We start from the raw sequence: 15,405 nt of genomic DNA, 5'->3' as shown, positions 1-15,405 counted from the left end.
GATGTTCCCTGAGCCTTAGGTGTGAGGGTTGTATTATAGATGCTCCATTTGGTAATGAGTACATATGATCACTTATTTTCTCTGTTTCAGTCAGTTGTAGAGCTAATACCCCTCACCTTCTATAAATTGAGCTTCCTTGATGAGTTATGAGAGCAACACTTATGTATGGGTACAAGAATAAGTATTTAGAAGGCAGTTGGAAACTACATACTTTAGAAAGTTTTCCTTTAGGGCATATGACCTCTCCAGCCACAGTTATTGGCTAAATTGACAGTACCAATTGAGTTGGCTTTATGTGCAATTAGACAGCTAATGGTTATCCCAATATACAAGTGTCACTATTGCCCTATAAGGGGCAACTTGCGGATCCCGTGATGTTGAAGCCTTCAAGCCTTGCAGCTGAATATGCTATTGATAGCTTTCCTCCCTTGGTAGTTTGCATAGGCCATTTGACACTATGAATGTTAGCCTCCAGGTAGGAAGCTTCCATGTCAACACAGCTTGATTTCTCCAAAGCCTTTGGGCAAAGGATTTGGAATCTTCAACAGTTCATTTTCTGGCAGGTAACAAAGGGCAATGGCATTTATTTTCCTAAGTTCAGGTCAGATAGGTAATGTGCAGATGCGTAACAAAGTTTGAAAGTGGCACACGTCACACAACCACATGAACACCCAATCATCACGCTTATGAACCAGAAAAGGATCGAGCAATAACATTTAACCTATAATGCTTTGGGAGGTCTCTTGGCCTGCAGTGATCAACAGCTCCCTTGGCTGGCTCTGGGGACTTTGCTAGATAGTCTAGATAGTCTATGGTTCCTTGGGGAAGAAATGTTGCTCTTTCTTGGCTGACTCAATTGAAACTACACACACACACACACACACACACATATATACATATATATGGGGGGAGGGAGGGAGGGAGGGGAGAGAGAGGGAGAGGGCATGGAGGCACATACCTCACCCAATCATCACGCTTATGAACCAGAAAAGGATCGAGCAATAACATTTAACCTATAATGCTTTGGGAGGTCTCTTGGCCTGCAGTGATCAACAGCTCCCTTGGCTGGCTCTGGGGACTTTGCTAGATAGTCTAGATAGTCTATGGTTCCTTGGGGAAGAAATGTTGCTCTTTCTTGGCTGACTCAATTGAAACTACACACACACACACACACACACATATATACATATATATGGGGGGAGGGAGGGAGGGAGGGGAGAGAGAGGGAGAGGGCATGGAGGCACATACCTTTAATCCTAGTGCTCTGGAGGTAGAGGCAAGCAGAGCTCTCTGAGTTCCAAGCCAATCTGGTTTATCATAGTGACTTCAAGGCCAGCCATGGATACACAATGAGACCCAATCTTAAAAAATCAATCAAACAAAACAAAACAAAAAAGTGGTGTTTGTGTGTGTGTGTGTGTGTGTGTGTGTGTGTGTGTATGGTTTCTATCTGTGCAGTTTAAATATTCTTATAAAATAATAGATTTCCTTATGGGTTTTTCAAACATCCATCTTTTTCTCTTATTTATCATTCTTTCTCCTCTCTCCTGCATTTACTCTCCCTCCTCTTCCCTAGTTAACTCCCCTCACTTTTTCCCTTTCTTCCTTTGAAACAACTGTATCCTATGACATGCCAACATGGATGGCTAAAACTTCACAATACCTTATCCATGGATCAAGAGCTGCAGGCATTCAAAGACAGCTGAGGGAGGAGGAAACAATGTTTGCAGCAATGAGACCTGTCATAAGAAGTCAGTTCTAAACAAACACAAATAAGTCAACACTAGTTGAACTTGGTAATACCCTATGAAAGAAGGGTCATAGATTCATAAAGGGGTTAGGGAGGACAGACAAAGAGCTGGAGGCGGGAAAAGCAAGGATGGAACTGGTACAAATACTGTATACTCATATAGAAAGTCCACAAATAAATCAACAAAATAAAACAAAGACAAATCATTCAGGGCCACTAAAAAGATACTCTTTTTTAGTATTCATAAATTAAAAATAAATATTTAATTAGAAAAAAGTAAAAGACTTCAGGGAAGGTGTTGTGGTATGTTTGTGGTGGTGTGAAGGAGGAATATCTCCCATAATCTCAATTATTTGAATTCTTGTTCCCCAGTTGGTGGCACTATTTGATGAGTCCATGGAACTTTTAGGATGTACAGCCTTACTAGAAGTTTTTGATGAGGGTAGTCGTTGAGAGTTTATAGCCTCATTCCATTTCCAGGATTCTCCCTAGACTCTTTGTTTATTGTTGCTGATGTGATCTAAGCTTTCTGCTCTGACTGGCTACTGTCTTTCCACCATTATGGATTTCCCGTCTAGAATTATAAGCCAGAATAAACTCTTTCTTCTATAAGTCTTTGGTCATGATGTTTATTTCAGCTTCAGAAAATCAACTAATATAGAAGTTGGTATCAGAGAGTAGGCTATTGATGTAAAGAACCTGATGATGTTGTTTTGGGGAGGAATGCAGAATAATTTGATACTTTGATCTAGAAAAGAATTGTCAATTGCTCTTACTCAGAGACCCTGGACTAATTTGACTCTGTGCTTTGTATTTTATTGTTAACTTTTAAGCAGGTTAACAATGGAAAAGAACAAGTAGAGCAGAATGAAATAAAAAATGAGCAGTTTAGAAAGGAAAAAAAGGCAGTATGAACCTGAATGTTGAAGCTAAGGCATGTGATAGAAAGCAGCTGTAATTGTTAAATGCTTAGTGTCATTAAAGAGGGGCCTCCTGCTCTGCCCTGAATAACATAGGGTGCCCTCAGGACAAAGAAGATAAGCATCAAACATCTGAAAGAAGAAAGTCTATTGGAGTTACTTGTTCCTCAAAAGCAATGGTTTCAAAATAGAATAGCTGATACTAACATGATTGAGAGGGTTGAGTCTGTCCAAGAAGACAGCTAAACTTGGTTGCATTATCCACATGGTACTAGGTTTAGAGTCATCCAAGATGCAAGAGTGAGATGATTGTTGATTCTTCATCTGTGATTTCAGAAAGTCAGCTAGGCTAGGCAACATGTGGCCAGGGATTTCTTGTGAGAAGTTGGCCCTGAGGGGCCAGGAGGTTCTGCGAAGGTGTCAAAGTAAAGCTTAAGTTGCAGTGGAGACAGCAAAATGTTGAAGATGCCAAAGACTTGAGATATGTGTCAAGGAAAGCTGTATACAGGGAGAGGAACCAGCCAGAGAGAAATGTATGCTATAGGCAGCAAAGACAAATGTAGCACCACATAAGCCATTTGAAACTAACATCCCACATGGGGTACCTGGAGCTTTAGGACCTGGTATGTGCCCTATTATGCTTCTGTCTTGTTTTGCTCTGGTATTTCCACACTATATCCCCATTCCTCTCTTTTGGATTGAGAAAATATATTCTGTGATACTTTATGTTGGAAGTATATAAGTTGCTTTTAGACTTTTCAGGGTGTTGCATTTTAGAGATTGTCTTGAGTCCTGGAAGAGACTTTGGACACTGGATATTTGAAAAACGTTGAGAATGTTAATGACTATGGTGACATTTAAAGTGGATTAAATGCATTTGCATTAGGATGTGGCTTGAAATTAGAATATGGCAAACCAGTGAGATAAGGATAAATATTTACTGGACCAAAAGACATGAATAAATAATCAAAAAACAAATACATAATTCATTCATTTAGAATAGTAATGACATAATATTTGCTTTCTTTGGTTAATTTTTTTTTATTTCTTCCTGTTCAATCATACATGATAGCTCATTGAGAAGTGAATCAGCTTTATTCAAAGAAGACTTTCACTTAATAAATTATTTTAATTTCTTAAATCATTCAAATTCACTTGTTCTAATTAATTCACAGATAAATATATCACACAGCTAATTTAAAACAACCACTCAAACACTTGGGAAGTCCAAAACTCTATGTATCTCATTGAACTTCTACAGCGTCACAATGGCTATTCTGAATCAATTGAGCTTCACCTTGGATTTTAAATTTTCATTATTATTTGTATTTTTATTCACTTATCCACCATGAAAAGAAAAAAAAAAAAAACAATGACAGAGTGTTGAATTTAGGGAAAATAGTTTTATATCTGTCTTTCATGACTCATTTATTTTTTTCTGTGTTCTGTCCTTCCTCATAATCTAACACTACCCCCTTTAAAGATCTTTCCTAAACTTAATACTATACAATTATAACTATTTTCACACACACACACACACACACACACACACACACACACACACGCACGCACACACACACGGCCAGGATCTACATATGAGGAAAAAACATGATTTTTTTTTCCTTTCTGAATTTAAGTCAACTTACATAAAATTTCCCTTTTCAAGTCTGTCCATTTTCCTACAAATTTCGTGATTTCATTTTTTTAGATGAATAACATTCCATTGTGTATATGTACCACACTTTCACTATATATTCATCTGTTGATGGACATCTAGAGAGGTTCCATTTTCTTGCTATTTCAAAGAAGCTTGGAGCTGAAAATACTTCTGTGGTAAAATAAAGAGTTATTTGCATATAGGCAAAATTTTAAGGTACTGAAAAGAACATCAAAGAAGATACTAGATAATAAAAGAGGTCCACGCTCAAAAATTATCAGAATTAATATTGTTAAAATGGCGATACTACCTAAATTAATCTACAGATTTAATAAAATATCCATCAAAATTTTAGTGTCCTATTGCACAGACCTAGAAAAGCAATCCAAGAATTCATATGGTACACAATGACCATAAATAGCAAAATAATCCTAAGGAGTAAGAAGATAGTTGGAGGGATTGCAATACCAACCCCAAATTATACTAGAGATTTAGAGTCATAAAGCCTGATACCGGCATAAAAACAAATAGATGAATGTAACATAACAGATGCTCCATAAATAAAGTTAATTTTTTATAAAGGTGGTAAAACATGCAAGGAAGTAAAGATAGCCTATTAAATGTTTATAGTAAAACTAGATACTCACCTGCAGAAGATGAAATTAGCTCCACATCATTCACCTTCTGGAAAAATCTATTCAAGAATGAATATCAAAAAAAATCCAAATAAAGGTAGAATTGCTCGTGAAAAACTCTATTCAAAATGATGAATCAGTGACCTTAATTGAAAACCGGCGTTGCTTAAAGTTGTAGACAAAAACATAGGGGATACTTCCAACACATCAGAATACACAAGAACTTTCTGTAAAACACTTATAGCATAGGAACTAGCTCCAAATATCAATATATGAAACTCAGAATTTCTGCACAGCAAAAGATGCTATAGCAGAGTGAACAGCCCATAGAAGGGGATAAAACCTTTACCAGCGATAGCTCAGACAGGGGACTAATATGCAGAAAATCCAAAGCACTGAAGAAGGTAAACTTCAAGGAAATAAAACTGGCAATCATCCAATGGGCTAATAAAAAGGACAGATATTCTTGAAAACAAGAAATAAAATGGCCAATAACTTTATTTAAAAGTGGTCAAAATCCCTAGTCATCAAGGAAATTCAAATTAGTTTAATCAATTTAATTTGAGATCGATACCATTTTACCTTCCTCAGAATCGTTATCAAGAAATCTGACAACAAATGTCAGAGAGGAGAGGGTGTGGGGAAAGAGCAAACCTTATCGCAGTAGGTGAGAAGGAAAACTAATACAGCAAGTATGGATATGGGTTTGGAGGTTCATAAAACGTTAAAGGGAACTACCACATGACTCAACTATTCCACTCCCGGAAATATAAAATGTACGTAAGTGGGACACTGTAGCATAGCTGCATAACCTCAGCTCTTGGGAGGTGGAGACAGGAAAATCAGCAGGTCAAGGTCATCCTTGACTACATAGTGAGATTAGGGCCATTCTGGTTTACATGAAACATTTTCTCAAAACATCAAATAAAAATTAATATTTTATGGGGCTGGAGATATGGCTCAGTGGTTAAGAACACTGACTGTTCTTGCAGAACACCTGTGTTCAAATCCCAGCACCCACACGGCAGCTAACGACTGTCCATAGCTCCAGTCCCAGGGGATCCGACAGCCTCTTCGGACCTCCGCAGGCATTGCATGACACAGGTGCACTTACCTACATGAAGGCAATACACTCATACACATAAAATAAAAATAAATAAAAATTTTTAAAAAATGAATATTTTATGTCTTTTTTAATGCAGATTGTACATATATCTTCACCTCTCAATACTTTAAAAATATTGACTTTTGGGGGCAAAGTTATATCTTAGCATGATTTTGATAGCTACAAATGTCCCAAGACATTGTCATTCTCTAGCGAGATAAACTTTGGCTATCAGTGGTTATAAATGAAACCATAGTCATGAGGGTTCATGGAGGTCTGACTATCCAGTATATGGTGATGATGAATGCTGACATGACATTTCCCAAGGAATGACAATCCCGATGTTACCAATGCTAACTACCTCAAAAATTTGGATTTGTACCAGCTTTTCTGGTTTGATATATCATATATTTTTATTACTAACCACATTTCTTAAATTATCAAGTGATCTCCTTTGAAATTTTAAGATTATTTCACCTTAATTGACCCGTGAACATTTTGTGTTCACACAGAATGTAACCATTTTTATTTCATATTTCAGCAAAAATGCAAACGTAGTCCTTAACCAACCAGAGACTATATGTAAACCATTTTTTAATTAGACATAATACTATGGAACCTATATTCAATCTTTTACAAGAAAATTAGTATCAAATCCTCAATAAAACAGATTTGTGACTGTAGGTTCATCTATGAAATAGCGTTTAAAATTATATCTACCTTAATTTTTTACAAACAAAGAAACTGGACTGAAAATATTTCCTTTCATATGGTTTAACTCACTGTTCAAATTTTCTCTGATAAATGTGAATTGATTAACATTTTCATTTATGAAAATGTCAGCACATAGCACAGTTCCTTACTGAACATGATTAATACATATTTATTGAACTAGTAATAAAACTCAGTGGAAGGAAATGAGCTCAACATTTGTGTGGCCCTGTGTTCAGTCCCAGTAAAGAAACAAAATACAGTGATACACAAAACAGCACAGAAATTCTTGGTAAAATGCAGAGGTAATTGTAACCATTAGTCTGCTTTCTAGCATGGTTTTATATGATTCCTCTCAGAGAAATTAGGGATTAGAACCCTAGGAAGCATACCAACTTTATATATAAAATGCTAACAAGTAGCACATTCACTTCTTATTATGGAATGTTTTTGCCCAGGGTGACTGCTTGTGGGGAAAGCCACAGCCCATACTACCTGAGACTTGTGTCTTCTCTGGGACATATCTGCTCATTCACTAAAAATCCGTGAAGAGACTCTTGAGTATGTTAAATCTCATAACAAAAACGTTAGAATTGAATGGTCCCTCAATTGTTTACTTTCTCCTTTTTGGCCTTTAAGTGAATGTTTTTTTATTTGCTTTCTTTTTTAAAATTAATAAGTAAGGAAGTTCAGAAAGAAAAATATCTCCCAAGCCTTTACAGATATTTGAGAAAAATTAACATTTTTGGCTAACTTTTCCAGGGGATGTGTAAACATCTACCTATTCTAAGTTTTCCTAGGTGAATCAATGAATTTAATTGAGGTTGTTTACAGGAACTTGGGTTTCCTAGAATAGCGTGAAAAATTTGTGGTTAGCTCCCTCGGAAGAAGGTCTCCTTCCCAGACAGTTCTTAATGGCTTTATGTCCTGGGAATGTGGAAGAACCTTGTGCATTGTGAGCTATTCTACTGCAGCCTTATGATCTGCTACGAACTGCCTGTCCACATTTCTCCTGATATACTGCTGATGGGGCCTTCCTTCCTTCACTGGGGAATGGAAGAGTGCCTATTCTTTTTTCTTTCACACACTTTAATATTTTTATTTTATGTTTATGAGTGTATTGCCTGTATCTATGTGCTGTGCACTCCTGTCATGCAATGCCCGAGGAGGTCAGAAGAGGGCATCAGATCCCTTAAAATTGGAATTATGGGTGATTGTTAGCTACCGTGTAGGAACTGAACCCAGGACCTCTGCAAGAGCAGCCAGTGCTCCAAACCATAGAGTCATCACTCCAGTCCCCAAGGGTGCCTACTCTTAACAGCTGTTCTTATTTCAAGACAGCATTGGCCATGCCAGACCCAGAGGAAAGTGTTCTGCCACAAATATGAAATTATTATATTGTAAAAATGTTAAGTTCAAGTTCCATAGTCCTTGCCTGCATTCTTCTCAAGTGGTTGATCAAATTCAATAGCAGGGCACTTGGAACTTATTTACACTTTAATTTAAAATACATAAATACATTCAACTCAGTACTAGTTTTCTTCCTCAAATGGGTATTTGCCTACCAAAATATCTGAGCCTTTCTTACCTAGAAGAAAACCATGGAAATGGGTATAATGGGATAGACACAAATACCCATTCAGTTCCCATGTTTCCATCAATTTTAAATGGCCTTATTATATTTTAGAATAATGGTAAAAAATGCCAAAAGGATTTTATTCACAATGTGTTCTGTTTTGTATTTCATCCATGCTTGCTACACTTACTGATTTATATTCTGAATTCAGAAAATATGGCTTAAATTTAAAGACTGTTAAAACTTGTTAGTTTTTGGATTTATCTTGTTTCATGAGTGAAAGTTAACTCACAGACAAACATCAATGTTAGTAGTTGCAAAAGCACCACAGTGACTATTGGTATGGTCATCCTACAACACAAATATGGCGGTCAGAAGACAATTCTGAGAGTTTCTTTCCTACCACATTCTGGGATTTGGTGTTCAAACTCAAGTCTTCAGGCCTGCACACAAGCACCTCTGCCCGCTCAAGCATATTGCCAGGCCCCACAGTGAGTTTTAAAAGAATAGATTACTGAATACTAAATAAATGATAGTAAAAAAAATTAATAAAAGTAAAAGGGGAGAGATATACCACACGTGATAATGTCACTTTGAAGCATCAATACACACAGTTTATTTTCTCAATTAACTAGTAATTAACACTTACTGATGCAGTTGAGCTGTGATTGAAAGTCATCATTAGAAGTAACAACTTCAAGATTTTCTTTTTAATAATTAGGGAGCTAACTTAAAAGTAGCACCGTCTTTTCAATGTGTTTCACTCAAAAGGAAGCTGGGTCACACCCAATTAAATAAGGCATTCTAGCTGCAACTGTTTATACATGCATAGAGAAAAATGATTTAAATGGAAACAAAAGTATAAGTAATTAATGATGAAATAAAATATAGTCATTGACTCACAGGTTTGAAAAATACTGTTAGTTGAAACGTAGATTATTATAGTGTATAAGGCTATCTGAATTTTGCCTTTAAAATGTTTTATATTCTTTAGGAAAAAATACATTTAGTAAAAGAGTGGTCACCTTAAACAACCAAGGTTTATAAGCCCACAGTAAGGTAATATATTACCCAAAGAACATAAGAAATTGCAAAACAAAATCATCTTCTTGCTAAAGAAGTGTTCTTTGGTGTGAAGGGTATTGCCTATTGGAAATACTCTGGATTGAGATCTTTCACTCTCAATAGCTTGATAGTGGTGTCAAGATGAGTTTCTGTACCTTTTAACCAACAGGATTGTACAATTATTTTACTACGAATACAGGATTGCACTTTGTTTGTTTGACTTTTCTTTTGCTGCTGCTGAAAATTTGCCTTTCTTTCACTAATTTATGATATTAAATGACAATATGCCCAGTCCTAATCCAAGATCATATTCTTACACTCTTCCTTCCACTTAGCAAAGAATGAGAATTGTATTCAGGTAAGAATTGATGACAATTGTAATGTGTAATAAACAAATATATTTTCTACTACAGACTGTGGAGATGGGTCAGGAGTTAAAAGTTCTTTTTTATTTTTTTATTTTCTTTATTTTTTGAGACAGGGACTTCCTATAGCCCATGCTGGCTTGGAACTCATTATGTAGACAAGGCTGACCTCAAAATCAGAGATATCCACGTGCCTCTGACTCCCTAGTGCTGGGATCAAAAACATGTGCCACCATGGCTGGGGAGTTAAGAGTTCTTACTGCCCATTCACAGGACCCAGGTTCAGTTCCCAGCACACACACACATACACACACACACACACACACACACACACACACACACACAATGGCCTGCACTCCAGTTCCAGGGGATCCAATGAGTTCTGTTCTTTGTGTTGTACATAAACTCACACAAGCACACATAAAGACACATAAAAAATAAATTTATTTTAAAATATTTCCTATCACTCTATCTTTGATCACTCTACAAATAGCTGAAGAATATACATATCACAGAGCTACCTTAATAGAAAACATAAGATAGCAAATGCTTTTGGTATTACTTCTTTTTAGAAAAAAAAAAAAAAACTTGTCTAAGGAGAAAATATATGCATATAAATAAGAGAGAAAAACACAATGGGTATGATTTGATATAATGATATAAAATAATTGTAGATACTTATGAACTTGTAAGTGGAGAATGAAATATCCAAAATGTCAAGGATTTAATTATAAACATTTAAAAGTAATACAGTATTGCATTGTCCAAACAATCTGACAACAAATGGTGAAGAGGACATGGGAAAAGAGAACTCCTTATTCACTTTTGTTGGAAGTGCAAATTAGAATCGCCATTGTGGAAATCAGTTTGGAAGTCGTACAAACAATTAAAAACAGAGCTACATATGACCAAACTATCTCACTCCTGTGCATTTTCCCAGAGAACTTCATATCATACTATAAAGGTATTTGTTCCACATGTTCATTGCTGCTCTATTCACTTTGGCAAGGAAATGGAACCAACCCAGTTGTCCATCAAACAATCAATATATAATGGAATATTAATCAGATCTAAAGAAAAGCAAAATGACAAACACCAAAGCAAGATGAAAGGACCTTGAATGTATAATATTAAATGAGATCACTCAATCTCAAAGTAAGACTCACATATTTCCCACATGTGTAATTCCCATCCTTTGATTATTATATACATATATAAACAAATGCTAATGTTTGTATACAATAATATTTAGATATTAGAATGTAAAAGGGTAATTGGCAAGTTAAACAAGCACAGTTTTGTCTTTTAATTTTATGATGGATGTGTGTAGTTCACTTTCTACATATTGATGTAGCAGGAACAATTTCTGTATTTCACAGGAGTCCAGTTAGTGTTTTCCTTTTCAAAACAGTGATTTTGAGTATTAGGCTTTATTTTTTATTCTATTGACCAACAGCAAATAGGGAATTAGACATGACTAAGCAATGATTTGTTGAATATACTGAATCAGAGAATATCATTAATATTCTTGATGATTCTTTTTTATTTTGTTATGTTTTCCAATAAATTTTACAATAAAACTTTAATAATAATACAGTATTAATACTAACATGCTCTTCCTGTTGAAATTTCTTGTAAAATTTAAAAGTAAAAGTAAATAACAAGATAGTAAATCTACAACAAAAAATAACAAAGATTCCACATTTAAGTTTGTGATGCCTGAAGTTCCTTAAATGCAATACTTTCAAATAAATTCTAAAATGACTTCCAATTTTAACTATTACTATATGAACCATTGTTATACCACTAATATATTCTAGATAACACCTCCAATGTAATAAACTAAATGTACTTGTCTTGTTGTACAAATTAATGAAATCAAGAGGAAAGGGAAATTTGATCAGTATAATATAAGATCATGACAATAGGCAAAGATCCCTGTTGCTAAGTTCATTTTCCACTAAACTGATAAGACTTGAATTCCAAAATAAGCACATCTTTCCTACCAAATACATTACAGTGAAAACTTTGTATCTTTTACAGATCTATGAAACAATTTTTGTAGAATCATGTGAAGAAAACGGTAATATAAATGCACAGATGAAGCTTGACAGAGTTAGTCTATTTGTTACAAGTTTCAAAGACCCGGAAGTGATAACAATCTACAAAATTCATGGCAGGGACTGACACTGAGAACAGCTGAATCGGACCATTCTCTTTTAAATTGAGTTTTCAAAGATTTTATTTTAAAATGTAGTATATACTGTAATCATATCAAAAGATGGGTAATGAAAGATATAGAGATAAAGGATGACAGATAAAGGTAGCAAATAGATAAACAATAAAAGTTAGATATAGCTATTTAGATGGTAGCTGAGTATTGATAGATGATATACAAATGTTTGAATGGTCCTATTGAAAATACTGCATAGATGACAATGATAGATTCATAATTGTTTTCAGAAGAATTTAAGTATAGTATAACATACCAAGAAAGTTACTTGCTTAAAATTTTAGAATAGAAATGAATAGATGTAAATTGGCCAAATTCTAAACATCTTATTCACATAATTTAAAATTTTCCTCTGTTTCCTAAAATAAGAGCAAGTTTTTAGTATTTGGCTTCACAGAATTTTAGAGTAAGATAGAATTTTTTGACTGTATTGTTACCTTTAGGGGCACTATGAAAATTTAGGGCTAGCTCTGAATAGTTAAACAAAATGCCAGGTTATCAGAGAGCAAAGCTGTGGTCAGTCCAGAGGTCCCTGACATATTATGCTGGGCATTAATAAACATGGAGGAAGTGAAGTGGAAAAAGAGCCACCATCTCAGCCCTTGAAATGTTGATGGTCCATTGTCAGTAAGTGTAAAATTATGCTAGAAATCATAATACTGTATTTCAAGTATTCTACAGTATCATGAACAGCGTTGCTTTAAGGAATTTATGTATAAATTCAAACAGACAATTTTTCCTTCAATATCAAGTGTAGCACCAGGCCAGATGCTGCAGTTACTCCCATAGGGTAAAATGGACCTTTCAAGGAATATGATGTTATGAAAAATGATGAGTAAAATTTAATTAGACATGAGCTGTGGGAACGGTATATGCTGAGCAGAAGAGGGTTGGGGGCAAAAAGAGTCTAAGTTGAGTCTGACAATAGGTAGAGACCCTTCGGGAAATCATGGATTCTGATTGCAATTTCCACAGGGAGTTTTAAGGGGAAGGTTTCAGAATTGAGACATAAATATTACAACTATTCAACTTTAGCCTCTTCGTGCTTCAAAAATTCTGAACTACTTTATTGTCAATTACATAGCAATCTCATGTATTCCGAAAGTTCTCACAATAAATTTCCTAAAATAGTTAATATTTAACTGCATAAATGATTTCTTATAAAGGAAAAATGTTACAATGTAGATTTATCTTGTATCCTATAACTATTTTTGTCCCTATAATGCACATTATGCATGTGCCTCTTTGTGTGTGTGTGTGTGCATGCGTGTGTGTGTGTGTGTGTGTGTGTTTGCCTAATATCTAGCTATTCATGGACATGGTCTTATTTCTTTTTGTGCTAGACACTCAAGCTCTCCAACCTCATATATTTCAATCTTATACATAATATTGCATAGCATTTAAATAGCTTTGGCCTTTGACCAATTCTTTTCCTGTTAGCCAACTTAAAGGCTGAAATATTCCTTTAGCTGTGCCCTTGCTTTATCCTACTCCCCATTATCTATCAATATTCTAGGTAATAAGTTCTTGGAAATGGAAAGGCATAGCAGTATTATGCAGAGAATTTAAATGTAAAGTGCTTAAATTTAAAACTTGTTTGTACTTCAGTATAGACTCACATACAAATGTAGGTCACAAGACTGTTTTGATGCCAAAATTATTTGGTAATTAGGTTTATTAATAAAATGTTTACCTTGAACTAAGACTACTGGGAAGCTTTTTCTAAAATATTTTAGTTATTTTTATTTTATGTGTATGAGTGTACTGCCTGCATATATGTGAGTGCACCCATGAGGTGCCCTGCTGTGTGGATCAGAAGAGGGCTTTGGATTCCCCTGGAACTGGAGTTAAGGATGGTTCATAGCTGCCATGTGGGTGCTGGGAATCAAACCCGGGTCCTCTTAACCTCTAAAAGAGCAGTCAGTGCTCTTAACTGCTGAGCCATCTCTCTAGCCCTGAAACTTATTTTTTTCAATATGCACCGGTTGCCTTCTGTAGAATTCACTTTGCAATAAAAAGTTGCTTCTTTCATTTTAATTAATTAATCAATCAATCAATCATTTTATTTTGTTAGACAGGGTCCTTTGAAGTTTATTGAAAATTATATCAACAAATTTTGAACACTAACACTTCCATTTCCTTGTAATTCCTATTATTATGTTTTTGTTTTTCTTTTGGGGATATGATTATTTGTTTTATTTTTTGAGACAGGTTCTCCCATGTAGCCTCAGTTGGCCTAGAGCTTGCTATGTAGATCAGGCTAGCCTGGATCTCACAGAAATATATTTACTTCTGCCTCTGAGTTCTGGGATTAAAGGCATGGACCACCACACCTGGTCTAATAGCACACAATACTTTTAAAAGAAAAATCTTCAAGAGGACCCATCAGCATTACAAACTGTCAAATATGGATGTGCACACTTATGATACTTGGAGGTGCTCAAACTAGATTCTATATAATGGGATAATATAATAGATTCATGTTTCTTATAAAATTTGATTTAAAAATTTTTGATCATGAGTCAAGCCTTTATAGATCTTTGATCATTTTTGTACATTGATTTCCTTAATTATTCCTGTCATACATTAAAATAAAGATTTGAAATACTTGTTCAATATAAAAATATGGGAAGAGTTTAAGAAATACTTCATGTAAATTGTCTAAGAAAAAAAAGTTTGTTAAAAAATTTATGTCAAACCATGTAATTTATCCAAATTGCAACCCTCAGCAGGTACAAACTATACAAAAAAGAAATCACCATGGTGGTGCATGCATTTAATCCCAGCACTTGGGAGGCAAAGACAGGTTGATCTCTGTGAGTTCAAGTCCAGCCTGTTCTACATAGGGACTTCAAGGACAGCTGAGGCTATAGGGTTCAAGGAGACCCTGTAAGACCAGAGAGAGGGAGGGAGGGAGAGAGGGGTAGAGAGTGAGTGAGACAGAGAGAGAGAGAGAGAGAGAGAGAGAGAGAGAGAGAGAGATATCAAGGATTAAACCACACCAAGGATATACAAGTGTGGTTTCAGTTTTATTGCATGTGTACAATCCTTGAAAAAAGTGAAACTGCTTACTCTCAAGACCTTGTAAATAGCATAAAATCTAAACTACAGGTAAATTGATAGTAAAAATGATGCTGTCAAATATTTCACATAACTTGTTTTAGAAATAAATTTAAAACCTTATTTGTAACTTTGAGAGAGTCATGTAAGTTATTATTTGTTTCTCTTTTTACTTTAAAACTCTCATGATCACAAGCCAAGATTTTCTGAATAAATTATGTCTTGAGGCTCTGCGTAAGATTAGATACAATTACAGTTTGTGACACACAGCTCCTAAGCAAACTTTGTGAATATTTCTTTATAACTTTCTTAGTGATCTAAATTCAAA

At 35.1% G+C, this 15,405-nt stretch overlaps 1 non-coding gene across 1 annotated transcript; it reads right to left on the bottom strand.

Moving 5' to 3' along the window:
* Positions 1–600: 600 nt before the first annotated feature.
* On the bottom strand, positions 601–703 carry LOC115071044. The gene has a single exon (XR_003850146.1). It is a non-coding gene; the product is annotated as a small nucleolar RNA U13 (small nucleolar RNA).
* Between the last annotated feature and the right edge of the window lie 14,702 nt (positions 704–15,405).

This window comes from Nannospalax galili, unplaced genomic scaffold (assembly GCF_000622305.1).
Source record: "Nannospalax galili isolate Female #2095 unplaced genomic scaffold, S.galili_v1.0 scaffold370, whole genome shotgun sequence".
Classification (NCBI taxonomy): domain Eukaryota; kingdom Metazoa; phylum Chordata; class Mammalia; order Rodentia; family Spalacidae; genus Nannospalax; species Nannospalax galili.
Note: the sequence above shows the minus strand (reverse complement) of the source record. Positions and strands in the feature narration are given on the sequence as shown.